Source organism: Drosophila miranda, chromosome XL, assembly GCF_003369915.1.
Source record: "Drosophila miranda strain MSH22 chromosome XL, D.miranda_PacBio2.1, whole genome shotgun sequence".
NCBI lineage: Eukaryota > Metazoa > Arthropoda > Insecta > Diptera > Drosophilidae > Drosophila > Drosophila miranda.
The window spans coordinates 3,224,809-3,237,165 of NC_046673.1; the positions used below are offsets into that span (position 1 = coordinate 3,224,809).

At 41.2% G+C, this 12,357-nt stretch overlaps 2 long non-coding RNA genes across 2 annotated transcripts; both read right to left on the bottom strand.

Annotated features, from left to right (window-relative positions):
• Nucleotides 1–5,288: 5,288 nt before the first annotated feature.
• LOC108164905 lies at nt 5,289–7,128 on the bottom strand. The gene is made up of 3 exons (XR_001775925.2): nt 6,682–7,128; nt 5,929–6,601; nt 5,289–5,864 (listed from the first exon to the last, which is right to left on the bottom strand). It is a non-coding gene; the product is annotated as an uncharacterized LOC108164905 (long non-coding RNA).
• A 2,743-nt stretch (nt 7,129–9,871) lies between these two features.
• Nucleotides 9,872–11,776, bottom strand: LOC117186041. Its single transcript, XR_004471221.1, has 3 exons — nt 11,280–11,776; nt 10,527–11,199; nt 9,872–10,462 (listed from the first exon to the last, which is right to left on the bottom strand). It is a non-coding gene; the product is annotated as an uncharacterized LOC117186041 (long non-coding RNA).
• Between the last annotated feature and the right edge of the window lie 581 nt (nt 11,777–12,357).

Sequence of the window (12,357 nt, forward strand, 5' to 3'; positions counted from 1 at the left end):
TTATTCGGTATGGTGAATGCAAAGATTTAAAACTTATTGATAACCCAAAAACTGTACCAGCCAGGCCTCGAATATTTCGTTTCGTTGATTCAAGCAAAGCTTAGCGAGAATTTTAATTTTTACGCGTATTTAAATTATACCAAAGTGAATGCGTCTTGAATCATTTAAAGTCACAACTGTTCTCTCCCATTGAAAATGAGCCCACCCATTGCACATTGCACATTGGGCCAGACGGCCGATATTTTGGCGAAAACTCGAAAATGTCATGGAAAACAAAATTTTTGGAATGATATTTTATCATGGAGCATACCCTGGCTAGGAAAAATGTAGTAATCAGGCAGGCTTCGCTTGCGGATGGCGTTTTTAGGTGCTCTCCATTTCACAAATTTTTGGCATCGATATGTTTGATTTTCTCATCGCTTCTGGCAAACAAAAACAGCTGACCTAGTTGCCTCAAAAATATACAGCGTGATAAAAATATCTTCATTTTTTTGAGTCGCTGGTTTTGAAGCACAACCATGGCAGAAAATGCGGGATTTAAGAAGATCAAGACATCTTTAATGCAACACCTGAGTATTTAACGTGTCTGACGAACTGTGAGTAAAAGCATATTGGAAAATAAATTGACAATGCACTATAGTCCAGAATTCGTTTTTTTGGCATTAAGTCGATATTTGTATGTGAATGGATTACGTTTTTTCTTGCAAATTCTCAAAGTAAATTCATCATTCATATTAAAAATTTAAAAAAATATTATTTAGCTTCCCTGAAGCTATTTGCGAGCTTTTGAAAGTGAACAATCGATCAGCTGATTGTGGGAAAAAAATTGGCGCCAAATTACTTGTTTACATTTTTACGTGGCGATCGAGTAAATTTGCTCAAATAAATTCGGCTAAAAATGGAAAATGAAGATAAAGGTATGTAGTATCTAATGTATTTAGTTATTTTATGTGTAGTCTCAAGATTTAAGTGTTGTGCAATGTCCAATTTATGTGTATTTTTGTAGAAAATTTAACTGCGTCCCCTGTGTTTCGTAGAATATAACAAATGAACTGAGTTCTGCTGAGAAAAACGAACTATGTGAGTTTGTACCTACAACTGTTGTAATTGACTGGAAAGTAACAACTTTGGCCCGTTTTGGCCCCTTTTCTTTAAATTTGTTAACATTCAGGAAAGTTCGAGTTTTTGCATAGCGATCTCATCGATATTTGGCGCAACAACAATCGACAAAAAAAATCTGTCTCACATTGGATTTACAGTAAAATCAATAAAAACCATTTGGAAAATGAAAAAAAAGAGAAATAGATTAAAAAAATCAGTCATTTTGAATCATTCTTTAAAAAAAACCTGAAGTGTAACAAAATGATGAAACGGCTTATGACCACCCATGCTAAATGGATGGCTTCTAAAATAACAATTATTGTTGATGAAAATTGTAAGACACAAAAGAAAATGGGACGTCCAACATTACATTATACAAATGCAGGGACAAGATTAAAAAGGAAACTGGCGTGTGATCTTGCAAATGATAATAATAATAACACGAATCTTCTTATGCATGCTGCGGAAGTTTCTGCTAAGAAAGAACGCAAGACCGACGTGGCTTTTGTCCTAACAAAAACAATTAGAGCACCTGAATACCCGACTGAATCGAGAAAGCATCTTCAATTGCAAAAGCCCATTCCACTTTCACCAGATGAAGCTTTAGCTTACCTCCTGGAAAATTCACTCAACAAACAGAAGTATACAAACACTAGGCTTTTAAATAAAGTTTATAACTGCGACATTTATCCTAGCTATAATAAAGTAATGAAAGCTAAATTACAGTGCCGGCCCGAATGGAAACTATTGCTCGAGAGCCATTACAAAATCTTTTAGATCATACAGCAAAGCTTTCAAGCGGTTTTCAAGCTACGGATTTGATGGCTCAACGGGTCATAGTAAATATATATGTACAAGCAGAAGTTTCTAACTGAAATACCTGGCAGCTTTCAGATCATTCTTTATTTGCAACTTCTGTTATACCCATAAAAATGACAGACACCTAACATCGGAACATCTGGACAAATAGAACACCGCAGTCTATTAGATTTTGCAGACCGCTACAAATTGATCTAGTAAAAGAAACTACTGCACACATAATTATGGAATAAAAAGATTTAGATTTTCAAATTAACACTCTTAAACCCTTTGTTTATAAATTAGTTGAGAATGTTGACATAGCAGTTACCTATGAAATGCATATGACACCTATAGATGGAAAACAGCTGAACGTTTTAACTGGAACTACAACTACTCAATGTTGTCCAATATTTGGGGTCATCCCTAAAACCCCAAAGCTTGGAGCTTTGAAATTTGGATCAAGTCCATTACATGCTTGGATCCGCTTTCTAGAACTTGTCTTCGACATATCATACAGAATAGTGATACAAAAATGGCATATGAAAGGTGACGATAAGATTAAAATGAGCATTCGGAAAAAATATACTCAGGAAAAGATTTGGAAAGATATGTATGTACAAAATTTAAAAGCTCTAGCTTTAATTTCGAGCTCTGTGTTAAACAAATCTAAGTTGCTGGCTATAGCATGCACGGGAAGGGGGGGTAATGGCTTGGTCAAATCTAAAAAAAAACGAAGTGGAACGTTGTGAGTTGCTGCGGACACCGCAACTCTACAGTTATACCCGATACTAAGTCAGTATGGCTCTCCTGCGGCAGACGCCGCTAATATTGAACCACACGACAAAGAGTGCGTGCGAGAGAGACAGAAAATCAGTCTGAGCGTGACGTCGGGCGCTGCGTAGCCAATGAAAATTGATTTCTTGCTTTTGGCTACAAAAATGATCCGATCTGATCCAGATTCAGCAATCTGATAGATATGGTCATTATCTATGATTCTGCATTTTTAGTTTTCTCGAATCTGCAATATTGTGGATGCAACAGATTTTCGTCCTTTGTGGGGGCGGAAGAGGGTGGGGCGAAATTCTGAGATATACGTTTTATAGTGAGATCTAACAGAAGTGCGGATACCAAATTTGGTTACTCTAGCCTTAATAGTCTCTGAGATTTGTGGATGCCCCAGATTTTCGTCCTTTGCGGTGGCGGAAGGGGGTGTGGCGAAATTTGGACACGAAACGGTCAAGGTCCGATATCACAGGAGTGTGGATACCAAATTTGGTTGCTCTGGCTCTTATAGGTTCTGAGATCCTTGAACTCATATTTTGCAATTGACAAAACCGACCATGAAACCTGTGTGTTAGAGAGAGACAGAGCGAGAAAGAATGAAATTGTTTTCTTGATTCTGGCTATAATCATTATACGATCTGGTTCAGATTTTGCACTGTAGAAGATATGGTCATCCTCACCGATTCTGCGTTTTTGGTTTAATCGTATCTTTAAAAATGTGGATGCCACAGATTTTCGTCCTTTGTGGGGGCGGAAGTGGGCGGGGCGAAGCTTTGAAATATTTTTGTAGCAGTGACATATCACAGAAGTCTGGATCCAAAACATCGTTGCTCTAGCTCTTATAGTCTTTGAGCACCAGGCGCTGAAGGGGACGGACGGACGGACAGACGGACAGACAGACAGGGCTCAATCGACTCGGCTATTGATGCTGATCAAGAATATATATACTTTATGGGGTCGGAAACGATTCCTTCTGGACGTTACACACATCCACTTTTACCACAAATCTAATATACCCCAATACTCATTTTGAGTATCGGGTATAAAAAAATTTTATAAAAATACTCAAAATAATTGTGCAAAGCTTTAAGGCTCTAGCTTTAAAACTAGACTTTATGCCAAAAAAAAAAACGACTTCTGTCCTTATCCATATCTTCTGTTACGAGCACAGCATAAATGTGCATGTAGCACTTTGGCAAGAAATTTGGCACATATGTGCATGAAGCACAGTCTGTGCTGTTATGCGCAAAAATTTATTTCTTGCCAAAGTTCCGATAACCAAATCGAACTGCGTCAGCTGTTTACACGAACATGAAAAGAGTTGTTGCCCTGACCTATTATTTCCGAGAGAAATGTGAGGTTGGGTTAAAAAAAATTACAAACAAGCTAAATTGCCCTGGTAATGGTGTCAAATGTATGCTTATGCATCAATATGTCATCTATTTTTTCGCTTTGCAATTAAGATTCGTTTTGTTGAATAAAAAGCCGTTTACTTTTCATTTCATCGAGGAAAATGTTTTCGTTTTGAAAAAGAAGAAATCTTGCGGGATGTGACAACGGAAGCAGTAAAATATGTGATTTCAACAGTAGATCAGAAAACTTTTGTGAAAGTGAAACCGGAGCCCTGAGTGCAGCCGTGGAAGGTTTGCGATCAGCTACCAGTTGGTGCTAAAAGGGCGGGAAACTTTTTCTTCTTATTTGTTAGTTAGCTTTCCAAAATTAGAGAAAACCTAACTATCTTGCCTGTGTATTGCAGTCAACAACTTTTTTCGTGCCATCTTGTGTCATATACTAACTATGTTAGTATGTACATATATTAAATTAATTGCGAACCCTTGCGACTGTTATACATTCAAGAATACTTTCCCAGCCGGGAAAAACACCGTGCGCCCCATTTCCCAACATCTCGCCTGAATCGTGACAAAACTGATGGTGAAAGGTTGTTTCTAATGATCGTATTGAATGCCAAGGCACTCAATGGAAGAATAGGTATTTGAACCCAAACCAGGTCAAAAATCACTATACCTGACAAATGTAGGGTATAGCGTCGCTGGCTCAAGCGCGTATACGAAAACCACACAAGACTAGCAACGATCGGCAATGGCCACCATCGAGCGAAAGCGAAAACGAACAAATTCACCGCTGTAGTTCTGAAGTATGTATGTTGTGTGTTTGAATACGTCTGCAATGGTTTGCACGAGTCGACGGCTAAATACCGAATTAAGTATTGATTGGCGAAGCACGACTGATACAAACGAGTATACCCGACGAATACAGGGTAGCGCGTCACTTGGTGTTTGGTTTAGATCAAGCGCGCCAAACGAAAAGAACAGCGATAAGCAACGGTGAGAGCGAAAGCAAAACGAAAACTCACCGCTGCAGCTGCGTATTGGTATGCGCTCTTGGCCAATGACCCAACTGTATATTTCACACAACGAAAACGAGAAAGGGGGAGGGGTGACAGTCATTGCAGTTAAACATGAGCTATATTTTTTGCGCTCAAGATGGTTAGGTTTACATATGTATATGTATGTATGTATGTATTAATATAAATTTACATATGTACTATATTCGAAACTCTAACTACAGCATGCAAATCTAGCTCTACTATTTCATACGTATGTATGTACATATGTACATATGTGCCAAGAATTGAATGCGAGGTCAAAGTCATCGCACAGTTCACTGACAATCTCGTCGTATTATAGCTTCTGGAGCTCGCTGTGCACGCTTTTAGAAGTACCGTGCAGCTCCTCGATCTGCTTGAGCCTTCCAACGAGAATCCTTGCCAATAGTGCCAGCACTTTCCGCTACAAGACACCCTGTTTCCAGCAGCGGCCACAGCACAGTCGTTTTTCGCATCCAACAAACGCAGCACTAACTGTGGGCAGAACGCAAGGCAGACGACGCGAGAACCGTTTTTGAAACGAGAATGTTTTTGTTTTTTGTGATTTAACTGTTTATGTTTAAATTTTGAGCTACTGAGCTTTGGCAGCAGCATAATTCGATGAGTATTATTATATTTATCGCAAGCTACGCTGCTGAACAACGGCAATCTTAAATTTATGAATACAATTTAGCTAAAAACAACATCAGTAGTAACGGAAGACTCGAATAGGTTATCTTCAATGGGGACTGGAGGAGGCATTAAGGCAGCACCGGCAGCATTCGCTATCGCTCTATGGAGGAGGTACAGACCGATTTAGAGAAGCAACCGGATTTTTTAAATGCTGTATATCTTACATTTTTATTGTCGCTCTCCGGATGATGCTGCTCGTGGGCTATGCCCAGAAGCTAGAGAAGCTGAATGGGGACTGGAGGAGGCATTAAGGCAGCACCTGCCGCATTCACTATCGCTCTATGGAGGAGATACACACCGATTGAGTGAAGCACCTTATTTTCGACCTGCTCTATATCTTACATTTTCACTGTCGCTCTCTGGATGACGCTGCTTATGGGTTATGCCCAGAAGCTGGGTTTCCAGTGAAAGGCTGTCCGTGTCCCAAATGTTCCGGTGATAGGCATTCTGTAGGAGCTTTATGATTGCGCAAAAGTCCTTCCGCAGCTTTCGGTTTTCGTCCAGCGTCTGCTGTTGCTCCCCACTGACCGACTGAACGCAGGCCATGATCCTTCCGTACGATTCGTTTTCAATTGCCGACAAGTTGGCGAACAAGACGTTGTTGACGTTCAGTCAAAGACGAAAACCGAAAGCTGTGCAAGGACTTCTGAGCAATCATAAAGTTCATCCAGAATGCCTTTCACCGGAATATTTGGGACACGGAAAGCCTTTCATTGGAAACCCAGCTTCTGGGCATAACCCATAGGCAGCGTCATCTGAAGAACGACAGCGAAAATGTAAGATATAGAGCAGGTCGAAAATCAGGCTGCTTCACTCTTGGAAAGTGATCAGACGCAGCTGGAGTGGGAGGCAATGCAAGAAAGATTGGGGTTAGGCATTGAGTGGTAGCCTCTGGGGTGGATTGTGTAGGCACTCACCTTTGAATCTCCGCTCGGAAAATTTAGGCCGTCGATCTCGTCATCTGAGCGGCCATGTCGTGTGCCTCAGGCAGTTGGTCCACCAAGCAGTGAAAGTACTCCGTGGCTGTGGGCTCATTGCTAGAATTGCACCTGGAGTGGTCTTGCTGAGACGCCTGCTGTCCCGAGTTCGTGGGCGTCTCCGGATTGGACAGCCCCATAGAGGCCAAGACGAATACTTATCTGTCGCTCATGTTTTTGACGATTATTGTTCCGATTTCCCCGTCCGTTTCGAGTAGCATTCAATATTACGTGTGCTAGGTTTTACAGTTTCGAGATCAGACGTTCACTTCGTAATGGCAATCTCAAGGCACTGCTGATGGGCGAGATTCAGTAGCAGTTTTCAGGTCTACGAGCAGTCGACTCGACGCGAAACAAAACGAAAAGCTCTGCTCTGAAAGGAAATACTACTTACATGTTTTTAGTGCGTTTGTGTGCTTAGACATAATATAAAAGCTAGGTTCATATCGCCAATTCCATTCTGAGTGTGTTTGCATTTAGATCGAGAGTGAGGTTACAGCTTCGAAGTGACGCCTTAAATCGTAAAAACCAATTTAAATCTTTTTCCATCATGTGGCGTGCTAGGATGATCGGCAGTCTGTTCTCTTCGTACTCATACAGAAATCGCGATACATATTTTAGAAGATTAAAGATTGAAGCCGTATATGTGTCCCTTATCCAGCCCTGCATCGATCGACAAAATGTAGTTGTAATGTTACTTTCAGGAAATATAAGTATTGTTTTTGTGAAACATCTTCAACTCCCCACACTTGTGCACCGTAACAAAGATTAGCTCCGTGGCCGTAAAGAGAACTCCAAGGTATATGAACTCCGTGGTGACCCTCACAGGCTCTTTTCCGAGGAAGACACATTTTTCACATGCTGCTAATCTCCTTACACCCCGGACTTGGCACTTACGATTGTACCACTTGTTCTTGCCCTGAGGTTCTTTGATTTTATGATTTCAGTGGCATGCTCTATAACTATTGAAAAATATACAAACACAAGGCACGCAGCCTCTTGTACAATACATCGCACACCAACACACCTAATGTTTGAGACTTCTCTCCGGTAAACTTAGACTCCTCTGAGACGTTTTATTAAATGCACTTAATTTGTTTGTTTAAATTCAATTTATCCTTTTTAATTATTCTTTTCGTTGCCACTCGACTTGTTACAGCAATACAAAATTAAGAAGTGAAGCGACGTACAGTGGCGATTTAAACTAAAAGAGGTGTCAAAAGTCGAAGCTTTGGATACAACTAATACATGCATGAACATATCATACAGAATAGTGATACAAAAATGGCATATGAAAGGTGATGATAAGATTAAAATGAGCATTCGGAAAAAATAAACTCAGGAAAAGATTTGGAAAGATATGTATGTACAAAATTTAAAAGCTCTAGCTTTATTTTCGAGCTCTGTGTTAAACAAATCTGAGTTGCTGGCTATAGCATGCACGGGAAGGGGGGTGATGGCTTGGTCAAATCTTTAAAAAATAAAATTTTATAAAAATACTCAAAATAATTGTGCAAAGTTTCAAGGCTCTAGCTTTAAAACTAGACTTTATGCCAAAAAAAAAAACGACGTCTGGACCATGGTGCAATGGTTAAAAAATTAATTTGTTGCACCTACATTTTAAATTAAATGTGGCGGGACACAGCTGTCCTTATCCATATCTTCTGTTACGAGCACAGCACAAATGTGCATGTAGCACTTTGGCAAGAAATAAATTTTTGCGCATAACAGCACAAATGTGCATGTAGCACAGTCTGCTGTTATGCGCAAAAATTTATTTCTTGCCAAAGTTCCGATAACCAAATCGAACTGCGTCAGCTGTTTACACGAACATGAAAAGAGTTGTTGCCCTGACCTATTATTTCCGAGAGAAATTTGAGGTTGGGTTAAAAAAAATTACAAACAAGCTAAATTGCCCTGGTAATGGTGTCAAATGTATGCTTATGCATCAATATGTCATCTATTTTTTCGCTTTGCAATTAAGATTCGTTTTGTTGAATAAAAAGCCGTTTACTTTTCATTTCATCGAGGAAAATGTTTTCGTTTTGAAAAAGAAGAAATCTTGCGGGATGTGACAACGGAAGCAGTAAAATATGTGATTTCAACAGTAGATCAGAAAACTTTTGTGAAAGTGAAACCGGAGCCCTGAGTGCAGCCGTGGAAGGTTTGCGGGCCTTAAAAGTAAGGTGTTTGATCAGCTACCAGTTGGTGCTAAAAGGGCGGGAAACTTTTTCTTCTTATTTGTTAGTTAGCTTTCCAAAATTAGAGAAAACCTAACTATCTTGCCTGTGTATTGCAGTCAACAACTTTTTTCGTGCCATCTTGTGTCATATACTAACTATGTTAGTATGTACATATATTAAATTAATTGCGAACCCTTGCGACTGTTATACATTCAAGAATACTTTCCCAGCCGGGAAAAACACCGTGCGCCCCATTTCCCAACATCTCGCCTGAATCGTGACAAAACTGATGGTGAAAGGTTGTTTCTAATGATCGTATTGAATGCCGAGGCACTCAATGGAAGAATAGGTATTTGAACCCAAACCAGGTCAAAAATCACTATACCTGACAAATGTAGGGTATAGCGTCGCTGGCTCAAGCGCGTATACAAAACCACACAAGACTAGCAACGATCGGCAATGGCCACCATCGAGCGAAAGCGAAAACGAACAAATTCACCGCTGTAGTTCTGAAGTATGTATGTTGTGTGTTTGAATACGTCTGCAACGGTTTGCACGAGTCGACGGCTAAATACCGAATTAAGTATTGATTGGCGAAGCACGACTGATACAAACGAGTATACCCGACGAATACAGGGTAGCGCGTCACTTGGTGTTTGGTTTAGATCAAGCGCGCCAAACGAAAAGAACAGCGATAAGCAACGGTGAGAGCGAAAGCAAAACGAAAACTCACCGCTGCAGCTGCGTATTGGTATGCGCGCTTGGCCAATGACCCAACTGTATATTTCACACAACGAAAACGAGAAAGGGGGAGGGGTGACAGTCATTGCAGTTAAACATGAGCTATATTTTTTGCGCTCAAGATGGTTAGGTTTACATATGTATATGTATGTATGTATGTATTAATATAAATTTACATATGTACTATATTCGAAACTCTAACTACAGCATGCAAATCTAGCTCTACTATTTCATACGTATGTATGTACATATGTACATATGTGCCAAGAATTGAATGCGAGGTCAAAGTCATCGCACAGTTCACTGACAATCTCGTCGTATTATAGCTTCTGGAGCTCGCTGTGCACGCTTTTAGAAGTACCGTGCAGCTCCTCGATCTGCTTGAGCCTTCCAACGAGAATCCTTGCCAATAGTGCCAGCACTTTCCGCTACAAGACACCCTGTTTCCAGCAGCGGCCACAGCACAGTCGTTTTTCGCATCCAACAAACGCAGCACTAACTGTGGGCAGAACGCAAGGCAGACGACGCGAGAACCGTTTTTGAAACGAGAATGTTTTTGTTTTTTGTGATTTAACTGTTTATGTTTAAATTTTGAGCTACTGAGCTTTGGCAGCAGCATAATTCGATGAGTATTATTATATTTATCGCAAGCTACGCTGCTGAACAACGGCAATCTTAAATTTATGAATACAATTTAGCTAAAAACAACATCAGTAGTAACGGAAGACTCGAATAGGTTATCTTCAATGGGGACTGGAGGAGGCATTAAGGCAGCACCGGCAGCATTCGCTATCGCTCTATGGAGGAGGTACAGACCGATTTAGAGAAGCAACCGGATTTTTTAAATGCTGTATATCTTACATTTTTATTGTCGCTCTCCGGATGATGCTGCTCGTGGGCTATGCCCAGAAGCTAGAGAAGCTGAATGGGGACTGGAGGAGGCATTAAGGCAGCACCTGCCGCATTCACTATCGCTCTATGGAGGAGATACACACCGATTGAGTGAAGCACCTTATTTTCGACCTGCTCTATATCTTACATTTTCACTGTCGCTCTCTGGATGACGCTGCTTATGGGTTATGCCCAGAAGCTGGGTTTCCAGTGAAAGGCTGTCCGTGTCCCAAATGTTCTGGTGATAGGCATTCTGTAGGAGCTTTATGATTGCGCAAAAGTCCTTCCGCAGCTTTCGGTTTTCGTCCAGCGTCTGCTGTTGCTCCCCACTGACCGACTGAACGCAGGCCATGATCCTTCCGTACGATTCGTTTTCAATTGCCGACAAGTTGGCGAACAAGACGTTGTTGACGTCCAGTCAAAGACGAAAACCGAAAGCTGTGCAAGGACTTCTGAGCAATCATAAAGTTCATCCAGAATGCCTTTCACCGGAATATTTGGGACACGGAAAGCCTTTCATTGGAAACCCAGCTTCTGGACATAACCCATAGGCAGCGTCATCTGAAGAACGACAGCGAAAATGTAAGATATAGAGCAGGTCGAAAATCAGGCTGCTTCACTCTTGGAAAGTGATCAGACGCAGCTGGAGTGGGAGGCAATGCAAGAAAGATTGGGGTTAGGCATTGAGTGGTAGCCTCTGGGGTGGATTGTGTAGGCACTCACCTTTGAATCTCCGCTCGGAAAATTTAGGCCGTCGATCTCGTCATCTGTGCGGCCATGTCGTGTGCCTCAGGCAGTTGGTCCACCAAGCAGTGAAAGTACTCCGTGGCTGTGGGCTCATTGCTAGAATTGCACCTGGAGTGGTCTTGCTGAGACGCCTGCTGTCCCGAGTTCGTGGGCGTCTCCGGATTGGACAGCCCCATAGAGGCCAAGACGAATACTTATCTGTCGCTCATGTTTTTGACGATTATTGTTCCGATTTCCCCGTCCGTTTCGAGTAGCATTCAATATTACGTGTGCTAGGTTTTACAGTTTCGAGATCAGACGTTCACTTCGTAATGGCAATCTCAAGGCACTGCTGATGGGCGAGATTCAGTAGCAGTTTTCAGGTCTACGAGCAGTCGACTCGACGCGAAACAAAACGAAAAGCTCTGCTCTGAAAGGAAATACTACTCACATGTTTTTAGTGCGTTTGTGTGCTTAGACATAATATAAAAGCTAGGTTCATATCGCCAATTCCATTCTGAGTGTGTTTGCATTTAGATCGAGAGTGAGGTTACAGCTTCGAAGTGACGCCTTAAATCGTAAAAACCAATTTAAATCTTTTTCCATCATGTGGCGTGCTAGGATGATCGGCAGTCTGTTCTCTTCGTACTCATACAGAAATCGCGATACATATTTTAGAAGATTAAAGATTGAAGCCGTATATGTGTCCCTTATCCAGCCCTGCATCGATCGACAAAATGTAGTTGTAATGTTACTTTCAGGAAATATAAGTATTGTTTTTGTGAAACATCTTCAACTCCCCACACTTGTGCACCGTAACAAAGATTAGCTCCGTGGCCGTAAAGAGAACTCCAAGGTATATGAACTCCGTGGTGACCCTCACAGGCTCTTTTCCGAGGAAGACACATTTTTCACATGCTGCTAATCTCCTTACACCCCGGACTTGGCACTTACGATTGTACCACTTGTTCTTGCCCTGAGGTTCTTTGATTTTATGATTTCAGTGGCATGCTCTATAACTATTGAAAAATATACAAACACAAGGCACGCAGCCTCTTGTACAATACATCGCACA